This window comes from Trachypithecus francoisi, unplaced genomic scaffold (assembly GCF_009764315.1).
Source record: "Trachypithecus francoisi isolate TF-2019V2 unplaced genomic scaffold, Tfra_2.0 Lachesis_group9, whole genome shotgun sequence".
Taxonomy (NCBI): Eukaryota; Metazoa; Chordata; class Mammalia; order Primates; family Cercopithecidae; genus Trachypithecus; species Trachypithecus francoisi.
The window spans coordinates 26,738,459-26,759,637 of NW_022681474.1; the positions used below are offsets into that span (position 1 = coordinate 26,738,459).

The 21,179-nt window shown below is 41.9% G+C and overlaps 1 protein-coding gene and 1 long non-coding RNA gene across 15 annotated transcripts in view; one reads left to right on the plus strand and one right to left on the minus strand.

The window, feature by feature from the left end:
* The window catches only part of KIAA1217 (KIAA1217 ortholog), a 345,498-nt gene that overhangs the window by 180,604 nt on the left and 143,715 nt on the right, over nt 1-21,179 (plus strand). The gene's annotated exons all lie outside the window — the stretch shown is intronic.
* On the minus strand, nt 8,833-15,533 carry LOC117082853. 2 transcript variants are annotated; one of them, XR_004436803.1, is made up of 4 exons: nt 15,433-15,533; nt 15,082-15,317; nt 11,779-12,016; nt 8,833-8,988 (listed from the first exon to the last, which is right to left on the minus strand). It is a non-coding gene; the product is annotated as an uncharacterized LOC117082853 (long non-coding RNA). The 2 variants fall into 2 exon arrangements; XR_004436802.1 differs by lacking the exon at nt 11,779-12,016.

Here is a 21,179-nt window from a genome sequence, read left to right on the forward strand (position 1 = left end):
TCATTTCTTTTTCACATGTGAATAATCTGTTTTTATGTTGTGTTGTATTGTGTTGTGTTAAGCTGTGTTTTGAGGCAGGGTCTCATTCTATCTCCCAGGCTGGAGTGCAGTGGTGCAATCACAACTCACTGCAGCCTCAACTTGAGGCATAGATGAGTCTCCCCCCTCAGTTTCCTGAGTAGCTGGGACTACAGACATGTGCCACCATGCCTGGCTAAGTTTTTGTACATATAGGGTTTCATCTTATTACCCAGGCTGGTCTCGAACTCCTGGGCTCAAGCAGTCTGCCCATCTCTACCTCCCAAAGTGCTGGGATTACAGGTGTGAGCTACCATGCCCAGCCTGAATAATATTCTATAGTCTGGATATACTACAGCTTATTTGTCTATTCACCTTCCAAAGAATATTGTAGTTACTTCCAAGTCTCGGCAATTATAAATAATGCTCTATAAACATTCACGTGCAGGTATTTGTGTGAACATGCATTGCAGTTCCTCTGGGTAGATACCAAGGAACATGATTGCTGGATTACCTGGGAAGCCGCTATTTTGTTTTGTTTTGTCTTGTCATGGGTTATTGCATTAATTTTGCTTTTTAAAAATATTGCACAAAGACCTTATTTATCATGGTAACTGAGCTTTTGGAAGATCCTTAAATTTTGCACTGGAAGTATGTGCCTTGCTGACCTCACCCCAGTGCCGGCCCCTCATGTCACCCCAGGCGCATGAGATACTGTTACTGCCAGTCCCCAGCACAGGGCCTGGAGGAAGGAGAGTGAGGAAAGCCCAGCTCCTGGCCTATACTCTGGCGCATGGTGCCACAGTTTGTCACTGGAGTCCTTCCCCAGCTCAGGCAGCACAGAAAGTCACCTTGAGGGTGGAGCCAGGACAAGATGAAATCCTCACACCACTCCGGCTCCTGAGAGGGGAGGAAACCTTCCCTCACTTCAGTCTGCCTGTGCCTGGAGATAAACCTGCCTGCCTCTTAGTTTCTCCACTTGAATAATTTCTCATTTCTATTGCTTCAGTGTATTTGGGGGCTGGGAGAAATGCAGGAAGGCTGAGCATGGTGCATTTCGCAGATGCTGTTAAAAGACATGCAAGAGAGAGAATGGGGAACACTGGCCATGTTTTGGACCCGTCATATACATCACTGGTGTCTGTGTAATGGTCTCTCTTGGGTGCTGTCCTGGGATGCAAGGTGTCTACTTCTCATTTGGGAGAAGCATTTTACCATTCAGACAGAGCCAAGTGACAGCAACACACAAGTCCTTTCTGAGGCTGAGAGCCTAGGAATTTACAAAGAAGAAAGGTAAAGAAAGAAATTGATGGGTTCAGCAGCACTGACTCATCCCATCGCCAGGTTCCAACAACCTATCGTGTCTAAATCTCTACTTCCACAGAGCAATTGGTTCCCTGCCCTTTCCTCTCATCCAGAGCCCAGCTGAAATTCTTTTCAATGGAATTTATGCCACTTCTCCTTTACTCTCTCTTCAGTGAGAACAGAGAAGACCAGGAGAAAGGAAGACTAAAAAGTAAAGTGAAAACCGCCTTCCAGTAGAATTTGGTTGCAGAAATAATTTCCATGAAAAATGGTCCTGCTGATATTAGGTCTGGAGTCTTAATGATGGAGTAGTTTCCTTTTAATCATGGTGCTGTCTTAGAAATGCCTGTCTGGAATGTGACCATGGGCGGGGGCTGGTGTCTGGCCTCTGCGTAGTCGGCCTTCGGGGAAAGGGTAGCCACAAGATGTTCCCACTCTTCTGTGAGCCCTCAGGAATTTGAAAATAAAACTCATGTGAAAACAGGAACAACAGCAGCAACTTCTTGATGCAGACAGATTCCTTTGTTGACCATATTCTGAATGCATGACTTTAGAAAAGAGACCTCACTGACCAGTCCAGCAGCCAAAGGTGTTCCCGTTTCCAGAACAAACTGCCTCTGAAACACTCAGAATGAAAAATCAAAAATGATCTTAAATGGCATAGGAGGATTTTAGACTGGTTAGAGGGGGAAGTCCCCCGGCGGGGTGAATTATTGAATATCTATGTGGCTGCTATTTTATTCCAACATGATTAACTTGGAGGCTTATCATTCCCTATGGGGATTTAAGGAAAAGAAGTCTCATAATTGCCAGAATCTTCCATCCTGTGTACATGCAAGGCTGAGTAGAAAATCAGGGCAAAGGAATTGAGGAATTGTCTATCTCTAAAGATGAAAACAAAGGAGGAAACAACTGTAAGACTAATGTGAGACTGTCTGAATGTGAACAGTTATTTCTTGAATATTCAAAGATTTATTTATTTATTTATTTTAGAGAGAGGGTCTTGCTCTGTTGCCCAGGCTGGAGTACAGTGCCACAAACATAGCTCACTGCAGCCTTGAACTCCTTGACTCAAGCAATCCTCCCACCTCATCCTTCTGAGTAGCTGGGACTTCAGGTGTACACCACCATGCCCAGCTAATTTTTGTTTTTAATTTTTTTAGAAATGGGGTCTCACTGTGTTTTCTGCTGGTCTCAAACTCCTAGCCTCAAGTGATCTTCCCACATTGGCCTCCTAAAATGCTGGGATTGCAGGCATGGGCCATGGCACCTGGCCCAAAAGATAAATGAATTTTAAAGAAATAAGAAGAACTATTGCTCTGTAGAGTAAGTGAGGCCAGGCGCGGTGGCTCATGCCTATAATCCCAGCACTTTGGGAGGCCGAGACGGGTGGATCACAAGGTCAGGAGATCGAGACCATCCTGGTTAACGCAGTGAAACCCCATCTCCACTAAAAATACAAAAAAATTATCCAGGTGTGGTGGCAGGCACCTGTAGTCCCAGCTACTTGGGAGGCTGAGGCAGCAGACTGGCATGAACCCAGGAGGTGGAGCTTGCAGTGAGCCGAGATCGCGCCACTGCACTCCAGCCTGGGTAACAGAGACTCTGTCTCAAAAAAAAAAAAAAAAAAGAGTAAGTGAAGCATTTATTAAATTTGTTTTTCTAAGAGCTTGTAGTGATTGAAAGGTAACACTGTAAAAACAAAAACTGCTAGAGAATTTCATAGCAGGTCAATAAGTTCGTGGTCAGGCTCTTAGGCTGCTAGCGTAGAAAATGTCAGAGCAGGCAGAGATACAACAAAAAAAGAGAATTTTAGACCAATATCCCTGATGAACATCGATGCAAAAATCCTTAATAAAATACTGGCAAACCGAATCCAGCACCGCATCAAAAAGCTTATCCACCACGATCAAGTTGGCTTCATCCCTGGGATGCAAGGCCAGTTCAACATATGCAAATCGATAAATGTAATCCATCACATAAACAGAACCAAAGAGAAAAACCACATGATTATCTCAATAGATGCAGAAAAGGCCTTTGACAAAATGCAATAGCCCTTCATGCTAAAAACTCTCAAAAACGAGGCATTGATGGGACATATCTCAAAATAATAAGAGCTATTTATGACAAACCCACAGCCAGTATCATACTGAATGGGCAAAAATCAGAAGCATTCCCTTTGAAAACTGGCGCAAGACAGGGATGCCCTCTCTCACCACTCCTATTCAACATAGTGTTGGAAGTTCTGGCCAAAGCAGTCAGGCAGGAGAAAGAAATAAAGGGTATTCAATTAGGAAAAGAGGAAGTCAAATTGTCCCTGTTTGCAGATGACACGATTGTATATTTAGAAAACCCTATCGTCTCAGCCCCAAATTTCCTTAAGCTGATAAACAACTTCAGCAAAGTCTCAGGATACAAAATCAATGTGCAAAAATCACAAGCATTCCTATACACCAATAACAGGCAAACAGAGAGCCAAACCATGAATGAACTCTCACTCACAATTGCTTCAAAGAGAATAAAATACCTAGGAATCCAACTTACAAAGGATGTGAAGGACCTCTTCAAGGAGAACTATAAATGACTGCTCAACGAAACAAAAGAGGACACAAATACATGGAACAACATTCCATTTTCAAGGATACGAAGAATCAATATTGTGAAAGTGGCCATCCTGCCCGAGGTAATTTATAGATTCAATGCCATCCCCATCAGGCTACCAATGACTTCTTCACACAATTGGAAAAAACTACTTTAAAGTTCATTTGGAACCAAAAAAGAGCCCGCATTGCCAAGACAATCCTAAGCCAAAAGAACAAAGCTGGAGGCATCATGCTACCTGACTTCAAACTATACTACAAGGCTACAGTAACGAAAGCAGCATGGTACTGGTACCAAAACAGAGACATAGACCAATGAAACAGAACAGAGCCCTCAGAAATAATACCACACATCTACAACCATCTGATCTTTGACAAACCTGACAAAAACAAGCAGTGGGGAAAGGATTCCCTATTTAATAAGTGGTGCTAGGAAAACTGGCTAGCCATATGTAGAAAGCTGAAACTGGATCCCTTCCTTATACATTTTACAAAAATTAATTCAAGATGGATTAAAGACTTAAATGTTAGACCTAAAACCATAAAAACCCTAGAAGAAAACCTAGTCCCATGCAGGACATAGGCATGGGCAAGGACTTCATGACTAAAACACCAAAAGCAATGGCAACAAAAGCCAAAATTGACATATGGGATCTAGGTAAACTAAAGAGCTTCTGCACAGCAAAAGAAACTACCATCAGGGTGAACAGGCAACCTACAGAATGGGAAAAATTTTTTTACAATCTATCCATCTGACAAAGGGCTAATATCCAGAATCTACAAAGAACTCAAACAAATTTACAAGAAAAAATGAACCCCGTCAAAAAGTGGGCAAAGGATATGAACAGACACTTCTCAAAAGAAGACATTTATGCAGCCAACAGACACATGAAAAAATGCTCATCATAACTGGCCATCAGAGAAATGCAAATCAAAACCACAATGAGATACCATCTCACACCAGTTAGAATGGTGATCATTAAAAAGTTGGGAAACAACAGGTGCTGGAGAGGATGTGGTGAAATAGGAACACTTTTACACTGTTGGGGGGAGTATAAACTAGTTCAACCATTGTGGAAGACAGTGTGGAGATTCCTCAAGGACCTAGAACTAGAAATACCATTTGACCCAGCCATCCCCATTACTGGGTATATACCCAAAGGATTATAAATTGTGCTGCTATAAAGACACATGCACACGTATGTTTATTGCAGCACTATTCACAATACCAAAGACTTGGAACCAACCCAAATGTCCATCAATGATAGACTGGACTAAGAAAATGTGGCACATATATACCATGGAATACTATGCAGCCATAAAAAAGGATGAGTTCATGTCCTTTGTAGGGACATAGATGAAGCTGGAAACCATCATTCTGAGCAAACTATCGCAAGGACAGAAAACCAAACACCACATGTTCTCACTCATAGGTGGGAATTGAACAGTGAGAGCACTTGGACACAGGGTGGGGAACGTCACCCAATGGGGTCTGTCGTGGGGCGGGGGGATGGGGTAGGAATAGATGGGATAGGGATAGCATTAGGAGATATACCTAATGTAAATGACAAGTTAATGGGTGCAGCACACCAACATGGCACATGTATACATATGTAACAAACCTGCACCTTGTGTACGTGCCCTAGGACTTAAAGTATAATTTTAAAAAAGAAAAGAAAATACAACAACAACAACAAAACTGTCAGAGCATTCTCTCTAGCATCAGAACCAGCTCCCTGGCCTAAGTAGCTGGGAGTGGGTGGATAGGGTGTCTGGCTGGAATCACCCATACTAGTCTCTTCCCAGTGCACCTGCTGCTACCGCTGAGGATGGAAAGCAGAATCTTTCTGGAATGTCCAATGTGCAGGGGTCTGGAAGGTGAGAAGCAAGGCAGTTGTGAAGGCTTGGGTTTTTTTGTTTTTTTGTTTTTTCCAGCATCATTTGCCAAGGTCCCAGGGCACGGCCACCAGCTTGATCGGGTTGAGACTGCTGGGGCAGGCATCCATCTCTCTAGCCCTGAAGTGTAGGTGAGGCGCAACTCTGCATCAGTGCTGGCAGCTTCCAATCAAGGCAGCATGGCTTTGGAATCACACCTGATCAGAGTTTAAGGAAGCTTCCACTTTACCAAACCAGGTCTATAGTCACCCACTTTTACTGTGAAGATTCAGCCCAGTGATTCTGCAAGCCACTTAATAAATCCATTTTTTTAACTGGCTGAACCAGTTCAGTTCTCTGCAACTGATCTCTGACTGCACAGGGCCCTAACTTATTATATTTGTAGATATTGTAGTGCTGCCTGTTCTGTGCATTTCAGAAAATAGGACAAGTGCTGGCAGGTATAGTTTGATGACTTTTGGAGGCTTGGCAGTGAGCTGGAAGTGTGGTTTTCAAACTATGTTCTAGAGAACATGGAAGTTCTATATTATAAATACTGCAATTTCATGTAAGATCTCATTTGAAAAATGAGCTGATGCTAAACTGGTAAAAAAAAAAATACAATAAAGTAAAACCGATACACAATAAAAATTAAATAGGCCAGTAGTATGGGAAAAAAACAGAGGGAGGGTGGGAGAGAGGGAGAGAGAGAGGGAGGGAAGGAAGGAATGGAGGGAAGGAAGGAAGGAAGGGAGGGAGGGAGGGAGGGAAGGAAGGGAAGGAAGGAAATGTTATGAGGAAATTTCAGAAGACAGGGAGAAAGGCAGGGAGGGAGGGAGGGAAGGAAATGAATAAATGTCCTTTATACTCAGCAGGAGTCCTTAAATAATTTAATTTGCTAAAACATTATCTCTTAGTTTTCTCGCACTTGATGTAATGAATGTCCTGAGAGATAGTTTTGTAAAAACTGAATCAATCTTTAAATAAAACGTGGATTTGGGGCTGAGAATTAACCACAGTAAGGAATATGTCAAAAATGTCTTCAGTATAGTGAAATATGCTTTTGTGATATAAGCATCTCCCCATTTTGTCCTTTATCAACTAGGATTTTCATATATGAGGTTTGCTGAAAGAAAGGCAGCATTTGTCCAGGTTTGCTCACTTGGCTCCCAATTCACCCATAAGAAAGAATATTCTTGTAAAAGATCGTGTGGATTCATGATGCATTTGTGCTTACTTTAAAAAACAAAGTTGGACCGGGCAAGGTGGCTCACGCCTCTAATCCCAGCACTTTGGGAGGCCGAGGCAGGAGGATCACGAGGTCAGAAGATGGACACCATCCTGGCTAACGCCGTGAAACCCCGCCTCTACTAAAAATACAAAAATGATGAGCCGGGTGTGGTGGCAGGCGCCTGTAGTCCCAGCCGATTGGGAGGTTGAGGCGGGAGGATGTTGTGAACCCGGGGGGCGGAGCTTGCAGTGAGCCCATATTGCGCCACTGCACCCAGCGTGCAGCCTGGGCTAGAATGGGAGACTCCATCTCAAAAAAAAATAAAAAATAAAAAATAAAAAAAGCAAAGTTGGTCAGATATCCTTAGGAATCTCTTGCGATTAAAATTCCTGGATTGAAACTCTACAAGAGATTTCTTAAACTTTGAAGCAATTGTTTAGTTAATAGGAACCTGAGAGATTCTATGCCCTTTACCGGATATAGATATATATATATATATATCTTCTAGGATTACTTTGCAGATGGGACATGGGTAAAAAAGCATGGACTGAAGTGAGGAGAAGATATGATGAATGACAAGGGTGTGAACCCTCAAGCACCATTATTTTAGAGGGTCTTTCAGTGATCAGGGACTATCATGAGGAAACAGTCTTAGCAGTGAGAGAGGTCTTAGAGAAGATTTAGGTTCTCCTGTTTCTTGTGTGTGTGTGTGTGTGTGTGTGTGTGTGTGTGTGATGGAGTTTTGCTCCTGTCACCCAGGCTGGAGTGCAGTGGCGTGATCTTGACTCACTGCAACTTCCGCCTCCGGGATTCAGTGATTCTTGTGCCTCAGCCTCCTAAGTAGCTGGGATTACAGGCACCCGCCACCATGCCTGGCTAATTCTTACATTTTTAATAGAGACAAGGTTTCACCATGTTGACCAAGCTGGTCTCCAACTCCTGACCTCAGGTGATCCACCCGCCTAGGCCTCCCAAAGTGCTGGGATTACAGGTGTGAGCCACCACGCTTGGCCTAGGTTCTCCTGTTTCTCTTTCTTCCTTTGCGGCCAGGCTGTTATTAAACCTGGAGCGTAAGTCACCTTTTTATAAAGTTAACCTAAGACTTTTCAATGCTGAAGAGGGAGCTATAGTGTTGGAAAGGTAGCATATTTCCAAAGCCATTTTAGAAAATCAATCTTGGCATAAGTTACAGTGAACTATTCCATTCTCTCTCTGCTATACCCATGATACCCCATCCTAACCCAGACACCTAGCTAATTTTGTTTTCCTGATGTGAAAAATACTCTAATTCAAAAAATAACCCTCCATCAACTTTCAAAGACAACATAGAAGAAAGTAGGCAGGTTTTATCTATTATTTATACCTTTCTAAATCCAAATTATATTTGATCTGGCTTCATCAAAACCAATAAAACTATAAAAGAACCATTAAAATAAGAATTAATACAAGTAACAGTTGGGTAAAATATGTGTTCCAGAAAAATTAAGGTAAAGATGATTGCTGCAATTGCAGTTAATATTAGAAAATAAGACAAAAGAAGAAATGTAAGGAGTTACGTGGATTGCATTACTTAAGACAAGGTTTATACCAGCTCGTTAGAAAAAAAAAGTTTTAAGGTATTGTCTTCCAACAATTCTTATATCTTAATGTTCTTGACATCCGATTATCTAGTAAGCAGTTATATGTCACAGTTGTTTTATGCAATGTTTTCCATATGGCTATATCTTTGCCATTAAACTTCAGAATCCAACAACAGAGTATTAAGTCATGCAGTGAGAAGGCCATAACTTGGGATCTGTAGCTTTCCAGGGATCTAATTTAATACATGGAGCAAGTTGATATAGTCTTGATAATTGCTTTAGCCCTCAGGTGATTGGTCCTTGGCTAATTAGTTGTCTTAAAAGGTTGGGTAACTTCAGCTGGAGAGGAATGTTTGAGAGGCAGTTCATTGTTGAAGACCTGAATGGCAAAAGAGAGTTGGAAAAGTCATTTCTCCCACAGTGACAAAATCCCAAAATTTTTAATATGTTCCAATAATACCAGCTGCTACTCTACGCTTTCCTCAGGAATGAGATTGGAAATTTATGGATTCAGATGCTGTACTTTTAGATGTTCTGCAGTGGTTTGGTTGGAACAAGAGATGAGACATTAGAAAATGTTACCTGAACTATGTATTAGGGAAAAGATTTTGTTTATCCATCTCTTTTGTTTCCCTTTGCCATGAAAACTGTATCTAAATAAAACCTGTTCACTACGCCTTGCTGTTTTCATAAATGCAGAATATATTACACACTTTTTTTAATTAAAAGTTTCTGACAGAGTTAATTTTTTTTGAAAGCTAATTTTCAAATATGATCCTTTAGGTTTATTTAACAAGTTCCTCCACATTTTTAGCACCGGCTTTTAAAGAACAGTCTATGAAAAGTTAGAAGTAAAATTAAGATGCAAGCCAGTTTTATGGCATACACCCAAGTAGAACTTCATCCTTGGTATTCTCATCCTAGCAGTGGCCTCCAGAAGGCTGCCTGCTGATGTCCAGAAACTGAGATTTAGGGCAGTTTCTCATATTTCCGGCTCAGCAGAGGAACATCGGAAGCTACACGTTCTGCATTGCTGGAGGGTAGATTATTTCTTCTTAGGCAAAGGAGTTACTGAAAGGTCCTGGTCTACTGCCATCCAGATTTCACAAGTTAGCTCTGTGGTATGGATTTGAAAGTAAGCAGGCCCCTGTCTGGAGATGAGGTTCTGTCTGGAGCAGGGAGGAGCCGGACTTTCCATCCAGGAAAGCTGCTTTCGTGCTCGGCAGCAGGCGAGAGCCCCAAGGCACCACCATGACGGTTTTTGGTTTCTTGTGAGTCTGAGCTACCCTCTTAGGGGCTGTTATGGGAGGAATTGTGCCTACCCTCTCCCAAATTCATATGTTGAAGTCCTAACTCCTAACACTTCAGCATGTGGCTGTATTTGGAGGTAGGAACTTTAGAGAGGTGATTACATTAAAATGAGGCCATAAGTGTAGGTCTTAACAGATTTGGATATAGACATGTACAGAGAAAAGACCATGTGAAGGCATAAGAAAAAGACAGCTATCTACAAGCCAGGGAGAGAGGCTTCAGAAAGAACCCACACAGCTGACACCTTCATAAAAATAACTCTGTTGTTTAAGTCCCTTAGTACTTAATTGTGGCAGCCTGAACAAATGAGTACAGGGACTCCTGTCTTCTTCTTACTTCCTGTCTCCTTTGAGGGGAATGTCAGGCTTATGACAGTTGTCGCAAACATATTGTGTGTCTTTCTTGAAGACATTAAAATTATGTTTGTCAAGCTTTCCATTCACTTTAATTTGTTTTTATTTCAGCACATCAACTTGGTTTATTAGCATTGCAAGGGGAAAGTTTAAAACCTTTTTGTGTATAGACTCCATTTGCATGGCTACTTTTCTTTTCGGTGACTCTCAAGCCCCATCCTCAAATTCAGCAAATGGAAGTTGTTTGACATCTAACTGATTTAACTGCATCCTATCAAGCGAAGCTCCTATTTTCAGCCTGCTGAGTTTGGCTTCTCAAAAGTTGGTTAATGTCATTAAAAATGATATTCCCACCAACTTTTCATTTGCAGAATTTGCTAAGGTGTTAATTGGCTTTCAGACATCCCTGGCTAAACATCTCCCTGTAACATAAAGCTTAACATGATAAAAATAAATTATTTGTTTTCCCCTCTCTTTCTTCCCCAAGTTTTGACCACTCTCAGGTTTTTTTTGTTTGTTTGTTTTTTTAATCTTCATTCATGTATTTATTAAGAATCAATTTGGTTTCTGGCACCGCTAAAGGTGCCATGATGAGTTATTTTAAAAATATATAAAATCTGGTTCTTGTATTTAAGGAATTTTCAGTATAACTAAAGACACATGGTAACTATGTAAGGACTGACTTTAAAATATCCATAAATCAAAGACTTCCCGGATGAAACTCTGATTACACCCAGCCACCCTGGACTCCTGGCTGTTCCAGCAGTCTCTTCCCAGCACCTACGTCCCTGCTGCTCTCTGCCTGGATTCACCCCACAAATGCCAGTTTCCCATACCCCCATCTAGACTTCTGCCCATCAGAGAGCCCTCCGGCTGAGTAAAATATTAATAGCACCCCTGCTGCCAGTCTCTGTCTCCTTACCTGCTGCATTCTAGTTTCATGACACTTCTTTAATAGAACAGTGATTCTCAGACTTTAGCAGGAGACTTGTTAAAGCACAGGTTTCTAGCCCTACCTCCTGAGTTTCTGATTCAGTAGATCTAGGGTGGGACCTCAGAATTTGCATTTCTTACAAGTTCCCAGGTGACATGGATGCTGTCGGTCAGGGAACCACTGATTGAGGGTGAGACACGCCCTCAGAAAGAATGAAATTGTTATTTCAGTGATCACCATCACCACATAAGGGCATGTGAATCAGTCCCCAGTGGAGAATAGAAAGTTGTCATTTTACATTGGCAGGAAAATTTAGAGGCCCTTGCAGGGAGGAAAGTCAGAGGTCTGGCCTGGATTGTGTCCTGAAACTAGAGGATTGAATCCCAGCACAGGTGACTAGCCTGGACCTCAATGAAGTACTCTGGAGCCTTCCTCCTGACCCAGGTCTCTCTCTCCCCCTATTCTTTGCCATTCTTATTTTTGATCCCTACTTGATCTCTGAATCACCTCATCTGCCGCCTCATCCCCCAGCTGGACACCCTTAGAAATGCACATAGACTCAACATCTGACCTCTGCCCTGGTGCTCGGATCTCAGAGGGTGATCGTTCCTTATGCCTTCGTGCCACTCTGCACATACATCCCAGGTCACTTCATTCAAGGATTTCCCACACCAGTGTCCTGTCCTTCTCCTGCCCCAGGGACACTCTGGCTCCAACCATGGTCAGTTTAGCAACCAGATGTTGACATAATTCATGGTGTGGACGAGGCAGAGGACCAGTGCTTAAGGCCAGTGCACCTGAGGATGTCCCTGGAAAAGAAAGTTCCCTTGGAACAAGATGCTCTATGCTTTGATTCAGTAATTGGCCTTTCTTGATTCTAGGGCTAGGCACGTTCTTGTGTTTTCATTTGGTTCATAAAAGGAACCACATAATGTAGGAGTCTTTTTTTTTAAGAGACAGGGTCCTGCTCTGTCACCCAGGCTGGAGTGCAGTGATATAGTCATAGTTCTACAGCCTCAATCTCTTGAGCTCAAGCGATCCTCCCACCTCAGCTTCTCAAGGAGCTGGGACTACAGGTGTGTACTATCGATTACACTTGGATTTTATTGTTGTCGTTGTTAATTTTGTAGGGGCGGCAGTCACTATGTAGCCCAGGCTGGTCTCAAGTTTCAGGTGGTCATCTACCTCAGCCTCCAAAACTGCTGGAATTACAGGCATGAACCACCAAACCCAGCCTATAGGAGCCTTCTTAAAAGTAAAAGCTCAGTTAAAACTACATACCAATTCCAGCAATGTACAAGGTGCTTTATTAGGTGGAAAGAAAGAAAATCATTCTTTTAAGAAATGCTCACCAGCCAGGCGTGGTGGCTCACGCCTGTAATCCCAGCACTTTGGGAGGCCGAGGTGGGCAGATCACCTGAGGTCAGGAGTTTGAGACCAGCCTGGCCAACATAGTGAAACCCTGTCTCTACTAAAAATACAAAAATTAGCTGTGTGTGGTGGCAGGCACCTGTAATCTCAACTACTTGGAAGGCTGTGGCAGGAGAATCACTTGAGCCCAGGAGGTGGAGGTTGCAGTGAGCAGAGATCGTGCCGTTGCACTCCAGCCTGTACGACAGAGTGAGACTCCATCTCAAAAAAAAAAAAAAAGTCCAGGCATAGTGGCTCATGCCTGTAATCCCAGCACTTTGGGGGCCGAGGCAGGTGAATCACGAGGTCAGGAGATCAAGACCATCCTGGCTAACATGATGAAACCCCATCTCTACTAAAAATACAAAAAAATTAGCTGGGCGTGGTGGCGGGCGCCTATAGTCCCAGCTACTCAGGAAGCTGAGGCAGGAGAATGGTATGAACCCGGGAGGCGGAGCTTGCAGTGAGCCGAGATCACACCACTGCACTCCAGCCTGGGCGACAGAGCGAGATTCCGTCTCAAAAAAAAAAAAAAAAAAAAAGATGCTCACCAAGTATGTACCAGGCACTCTTAAGTTAATAAAAGAGCCACAAACCTCTGAGCTTCTGGAGCTTTCATTCTGTTGGAGGAGGCAGCTGATAAAGAAATAAAATATATACTAGATGGTATAAGTGCTGTGGAAAAAAATAAAGCAGGAGAAGGGATACAGAGAGTGCTGAAGACATGAAGATGGGAGAGTTGTAATTTTATGAAGGATGAACGGGGGAGCCTCACTGAGAAGGCAGCCTTTGAGCCATGACCTGGAGCATGCGAAGATGTAAGCCATGCAGATATCTGGGGGAAGAGAGTTCCAGGCAGAGGAACAGTCAGTGCAAAAGCCAGAGAAAGAGCATGCCTGGAGCATTCAAGGAACAGCAAAAAGGTCATTGCAATTGGAATGATGTCAGAAAGGTAACAGGCCAAATATTATATGGCTTTTCCAAAACAAAGACTCTGGCTCCACTGGCCACATTGGAAAGAGAATGTCTACTACATTGCAGAGTTAGGATCAGTGGCGCCACTTCAGATTTAAAGTCTATTCTGGCTACTAGGTTTGGAACAGACTAAAGGCAGCATGGACAGGAGCTGGGAGACCAGTTAGGAGTCTTGCAGTAATCCAGGAAGATGGGAGTGTTAGCAGAGTGAGTAGAGAAAAGAATCTGGGTTCTGTAGATGCTTTGATATGAGACTAAGGTTGGCTTCTGCCATCCAGGGGTTTGTGTTTTAATGGAGAAGGCGTAGATGTGAGAAACTCTTTTTTTTTTTTTTTTTTTTTTGTGACAGAGTCTCACTCTGTTACCCAGGCTGGAGTGCAGTGGTGCCATCTAGGCTCACTGCAACCTCATGCCTCCTGGGTTCAAGCAATTCTCCTGCCTCAGCCTCCTGAGTAGCTCAGACTACAGGCACGCACCACCACACCTGGCTAATTTTTATATTTTTTAGTAGAGACAGGATTTCACTATGTTGGCCAGGCTGGTCTCGAACTCCTGACCTCATGATCCACCCGGCTTGGCCTCCCAAAGTGCTGGGATTACAAGCGTGAGCCACTGTGCCTGGCCAATGTAAGAAACTCTTAACCCAGGATATGATGCAAACATCACCATAGTAGCTAACATTTGCTAAGCACTTACTCTGTGCTAGGCAGTATCTAACACACCAATCAGCAAAGCCAAGATTGGAACCCAAGCAGCCTATCTGTAGAACCTACATACTTAACCACTACAATGTACAAAAAAGTAAAAAAGACAAAGATCTTATTTGGATAACTTGGAGAATTTTTAATGAAAAGTAGCATTTGATTTGGGTTTTGAGGGATGACTAGAAATTGACAGTTTGAAAAGGGGGAAGGTCTCTCATGAAAGCAGTAACTATAATAATAAGATTCCACTAATAACCACGTAGTGGTCACTTGAACATTCCAGCAATGAAGCTGGAGCCACAGGGGCGTATTTCTCTTTACAGAAGTTATTCCACCCTAACCCATGCTATTCATACCTGTAGCTACAACTGCTCCCACAACCCCAATAAAGAGGGCACTAAGTGTACCCAGAAGCAGCCAGTAGAGTAATCAGGGTCACCTCATCTGGGTTCCATTAGTTACCCTGTTTGTGACATTGGGCAAGTTAATCAATCTCTGAGCCCTTTCTGTAAATACCTACCTCATAGAGTAGAGTTGATCCTTGAGCAATAAAGGGATTAGGGGCGCTGACTCCCCATGCATTTGGAAATTCACATATAGCTTTTGACTCCCCCAAAACTTAACTACTAATAGCCTACTATTGAGCAGAAGTCTTGCCAATAACAGAAGTCATCAATTAACACATATTTTGTATGTTCGATGTATTCTGTACTGTATTTTTACAATAAAGTAAGCTACAGAAAAGAAAATCTTATTAAGACAGTCATAAAAGAAACTGTATTTACTATTTATTTAGTGGAAGTGGGTCATCATTAAACTCTTCATCCCCATCATCTTCACATTGAACAAAGCTGAAGAAGAGGAGGAGGGGTTGGTCTTGCTGTCCGAGGGGTAGCAGAAGCAAAAGGAAACTACCTACTGTTAAGAATGGCAAATATCCGACTTATTGGTGGCAAATATGTGCGGGTCTGCAGCAATCTCACTTCTTGCCTCCTTAGAAGAAACCATTCGACTGAGGGGCCTAAGGCAGAAAAAGAAACCAAGACAAGTTTCACGTCAGGAGTGGAAGTTTGTTAAAAAAAACTTTAGAACAGGAAAGAAAGGAAAGTACACTTGGAAGAGACCCAAGCAGGCACCTTGGAGGTCAAGTGCGGCATTTTTATATACTGGCATATTTCTGGGGTCTTGTGTCCCTTTTCCCATGATTCTTTCCTCTGGGTGGGCCGCCCGCATCCACAGTGACCTGCTAACGCTTAAGAGTTGAGCATGCGCAGTGTGTTTACTGCAGTTGTACGCATGCTCACCTGAGGCAATCTTCTGTTTTCCAGTGGCATGACCCCAGAAGGTCATGCTTCGCCATTTTGTCTCTAACTGTGCATACCAAAGTCTAGTGGCCCAATTTCTGAACTGCGAATTACCAATTTCAAGTGTTTGTATTTATAGGGAAACTGCCTTTCCTTGGCACTGGCTGCAACCAATTATTATTTTAGAGAGACCATTAACAACCACCTGGCCATCACCTGATGTTTGCTCGACGTTCCTGGTGGGGTTGGAGGGAGCCCTCTCCTGCCCTGCTCATGCCTGGCCAGCTGCCTACTGTAACAATAGAAGTGGACCCACACAGCTCAAACTGTATTGTTCAAGGGTCAACTGTAGTTGTACATAGCCAGTGAGATTATATAGGTCATGTTCTTAATACACTGCCTGATATGTAGTAAGTACTCTGTAAATTAGCTGATAGTCATAGCGTTGAGGTTTTTTTTTTTAATGTCTGTTCCATTCTAAGATAGGACATTACAAATTTCATTTAGAAATATTTACATCATAATGGTTAAAATTAAGACATTTCTCATTTCTGATGTACTCACTTTTAACTAATTTTTTTACCGATGATGTTAACGCAAACCTCATCTCTTTCCCAATTCAAAAAAATACTCTGTCATTATCCTTTTACATCATGTTTCATTTGCTAAGTTCATAAGTTATTTTATAATAATAAACATTTTAGATTGGTCGGCTGAATTCTGATAGTCTTTATTCTCATTGGTAACATGTCATTGAATTATATTTTAGGTTATCTTGGATATCATCTCTAAATTCTAATGGCCACTCTATAATGCATTGTTCTTTTCAGTTCTGTCTTTCAGTTCCTGGGTTCATCAGATCTAAGAATGTGACTGAGGTATTCCAGCAAGGAGAGAGTTAATGTGAGGTTGAATGTGGATAATGCTTCAGAAAGAGTCCAAAAAATATAGAAATTATGCTAATAGGAAAGAATGAGTATCAGAAGATTTCTAGCAATATAGCAGCATGAGGGATCTTAGATGCTAACTATACCCCTTGTCACCACAAACACATAGAGACCCAGGATAAAATATAATAATAACAAAAAATAATAACAATACATGGCAAGTTTGAAAGAAAGGAAAGGAAATCCCTAGATTCCGAAAGTAAAGAAGAATATCAAAGTGGAAATAACAATGGACATGGATATTTCAGAGTTGGGTACCAAGTCTTTGAACTAGGACTTTGCTACTTACTTAGCGACAGGCAAATGAACAGATAGATGGACTAGTCGCCCCTGTGTAAATATCCTAGAGGTTCAGATAGCTGATCATTTATTTTTTTTTAAATGGGTAGATAAAACTCTAATCATAGCCCAGGAAAGTGGCAAAGAGGTTTGCCTCTGACCCAAGAATTGGGGCAGAAAAAGGAAAATTTTCTGGGAGAAACAAAAACCCCAGACAAGAACCATGCACAGGGATGAAACCTGGACTTATACCACCTGCATTTTGGGGACTCCCCACAGTATATCAGTCAGGATTGGCTAGTTAATGCTGCAATAACAATTCCCAAATCTCAATGGCACTTATCACAACCACTGTTTATTTCTTGCTTAAGTTGCTTGCCCAGTGCAGCTCGGCAAGAGCTCCTGCTTGTTATAGCCACCCAGGGTCCCCATGCTGATGGAGGCCCCATCTCAACATGTCACAGAAGCAGGACAAAGGGATCATAAGAAATCTTGGCTCGTAAAGCTTCTGCAAGAAGTGATGCTTTGGTTAAAAGAAGTCAGCCATGATTACCTCCAAAAGGGACAAGAAAGTGCAATCCAACAGTGGACCTGGAATATTTGTGAACAATACACAATCACACCAAGTCTATATGTTAACATAAAAGTAATCAGGATCATTGAAATCCCTAGTCCAGAGTATTCAGCTGAAGAGAGAAATAGTCAACCAGAATATAAATATGAGGAAATCTGACAATCTGAGGAGAGAAAACATGAAAGAGCAATTTAGAGACAGGATAAAGCAACCAGGGCCACCTATGTCTAAGAGGAATTCTGGAAGATAAGGTTAGAAAAAAATTAGGGAAAGACAATAGTGGATAAGAGCATAGATGAGAATGTTTCTAGAATTGAAGACAAACCTGAGGCTTAAGATTGAAAAATAACACAAAATTCCAAGCAAGAAACATACACACATACACACACACACACAGAGAGAGAGAGAGAGAGAGAGAGAGAGAGAGACCCACTTAGGAGAAACTGCAAAACATCAAAGATCAAAAGAAAATTTTAAAAGCAGCTGGAGAGAAATGACAGGTTACTTAGAAAGAAAAGAAAACTTCATACCAGCATGCTTTTATAAGTCAGGAAGTCAGAAAGCAAGAGTAATGACTTCAAAATCCAAGGGGAAAAAGTTACCATCAACCAATATATATATATATTTTTTTATCCAACAAAGTTCTTTATTTGCGAGTGAGGGCAAAAAGAGCCCATTTTAAGATAAACAAGATTAGGAGTATTTACAATTAACAGACTCACTGAAAGTACTATTACTATATGTATTTCACACAAAAATCCTTAATACAATACAAGCAAATCAGATTCATCAAGGTGTAAAAGCAATAATATATTACAATCAAGTGAGATTTATTACAGGTATGCACGGCTGGTTCAATATTTGAAAATTTATAAAGTAATCCACCATATGAACAGGCCGAAGAAGGAAAATCATATGATCGTGTCAACTGACAGTTAAAAAATATTTGATAAAATCCAACAACAATTCATGATTAAAAAAACACAAAAGGCCGGGCGCGGTGGCTCACACCTGTAATCTCAGCACTTTGAGAGGCCAAGGTGGGCAGATCACGAGGTCAGGAGATTGGGACCATCCTGGTTAACACAGTGAAACCCCGTCTCTACTGAAAATACAAAAAATTAGCCGGGCGTGGTGGCAGGCGCCTGGAGTCCCACCTTCTCGGGAGGCTGAGGCAGGAGAATGGCATGAACCCAGGAGGTGGAGCTGGCAGTGAGCCGAGATGGCGCCACCGCACTCTAGCCTGGGCGACAGAGCGAGACTCCATCTCAAACACACACACACACACACACACACACACACACAAACTCCTAGCAAACTAGGAATAGAGGTGAACTTTTTCACTTCATCAAGAGCATTTACCAGAAACCTACAGCCAACATCATACTTTCGCTCTCAGACTGGGAACAACCAGGAGTGTCTGATCTTACTCTTAACATAATTCTGGACATGCTAGCCACTGCAATAGGCAGGAAAAAGAAATAAAAGGCATGTAGTTTGGAAAGTAAGAAATAAAACTGTCTCTGTAAATGACATTATCTACATAGGAAATCCAATGAATGTACCAAAACGAAACTCTCCTAGAAGTAATAAGTGAGTTCAAGATCAACATACAAAATCCATTGCATTTCTATATAGTAAGAATGAGCAAATGGAAGCCAAAATAAAAAACACAGTACCACTTACAGTTGCTCCAGAGAACATGAAATACTTAGGTATAAATAAAACAAAACATGTATATGATCTGCATGTTGAAAATTACAGTATGCTGATGAAAGAAGTCGAAGACCTAATAACTGAAGAGACATACTATTTTCGTAGATAGGAAGATTCAGCCACATAAAGACGTCACCCCTCCCCCAAAAGATCTATAGGTTTAAAAATATTCCTATAAAAACCACAGCAAGGTTTTTTTCTAAACATAAACAAGCTTGTTCTAAAATTTATATAGGCAAAGGTTCTAAAATTATATAGGCAAAAAATTTATATTTGAATAGCTAAAACTATTTTAACAAAGAAAAATGAAGTGGGAGGAATTAGTCCACCAGAATTTTAGGCTTCTTATAGAGCTACAATAATCAGGACTGTGTAGTATTGGCAGACACATAGGTCAATGAAACAGAATAAAGAACCCAGAAATAGACCCACCCCAATACACCCCCTTGATTTTTACAAAATTGCAAAAGCAATTCAATGGAGGAAAGATAGCTTTTTTGGCATATGGTACTGAAGTAATGGGATAACCATAGGCTCCCCTCAAAAACTTAAACCTGAGTCTCACACTTAATACAAAAAGAAAAAAAACTCAAAATAGATCATGAACTTAAATGTAAAATGGAAAACCATAAAACTTTCATATAAAAAACAGAAGATATTATTCAGGAACTGGAGCATTGTGAAGATTTCTTACATATGACAGCAGAAACATGATCCATAAAAGGAAAAGTTGATCATTGGATCTTATTCTATTTATTTATTTATTTATTATTTTTTGACACGGAGTTTTGCTCTCATTGCCCAGGCCGGAGTGCAATGGCACGATCTCAGCTCACTGCAACCTCCGCCTTCCTGGTTCAAGCGATTCTCTTGCTTCAGCCTCCCGGGTAACTGGAATTACAGGCATGCACCACCACACCTAGCTAATTTTGTATTTATTTTAGTAGAGACGGGATTTCTCCATGTTGGTCAGGCTGGTCTCAAACCCCTGACCTCAGGTGATTCACCCACCTCAGCCTCCCGAAGTACTGGGATTATAGGTGTGAAGCCACCATGCCCGGCCTTTTTTTTTTTTTTTTTGAGATAGGATCTCACTCTGTCACCCAGGCTGGAGTGTAGTGGCACGATCTCAGCTCACTGCAACCTCCGCCTCCCAGGTTCAAGCAATTCTCCTGCCTCGGCCTCCCAAGTAGCTGAGATTACAGGCGTGTGCCACCATGCCTTGCTAATTTTTGTATTTTTAGTAGAGATGGGATTTCACCATGTTGGCCAGGCTGGTCTCAAACTCCTGACCTCAAGTGAGTCACCCACCTTGGCCTCCCAAAGTGCTGGGATTACAGGCCTGAGTCACCGAGCCTGGCCTAGATCTCCTTAAGAGGATGAAAAGACAAGCTATAGACTGAGAGGAAATATTTGTAAACCACATCTGATGAAGGACCAGTATCTAGTATATATAAAGAACTCTTAAAACTCAATAGTACAAAATCAAACAATCCAGTTAGAAATTGGACAAACTACAGAGACATTTCCCTAAAGAGAATGTACAGATGATAAATAAGCACATGAAAAGATGTTCAACATCATTAGCCTTTAGAAAAATGCAGATTAAAACCACAATGAGGTAGCACTACACATGTATCAGTATAGTTCAAATAAAAAAATAGAGATAACACCCAATGTGGGCAGAGATTCAGAGAAAGTGGATCACTTATACATGGCTGGTGGGAATGTAGAATGGAATAGCCACTCTAGAAAGTAGTTTTGCAGTTCCTTTTATTACTTTTTTATTTTTTGAGACAGGGTCTCCCTCTGTTGCCCAGGTTGGAGTGCAGTGGCATAATCACAGTTCCACCACAGCCTTGATCTCCCAGGCTCAGGTGATCCTCCCACCTCAGCTTCCTGACTAGCTGGGACTAAAGGTGCACGCCACCATGCCCATCTAATTTTTCGTATTTATTTTAGACACAGGGTTTCACCATGCTCCCCAGGCTGGTCTCGAACTCTGGGGTCAAGTGAGAAGCCTCCCGCTTCAGCCTCCCAAAGTGCTGAGATTATAGACATGA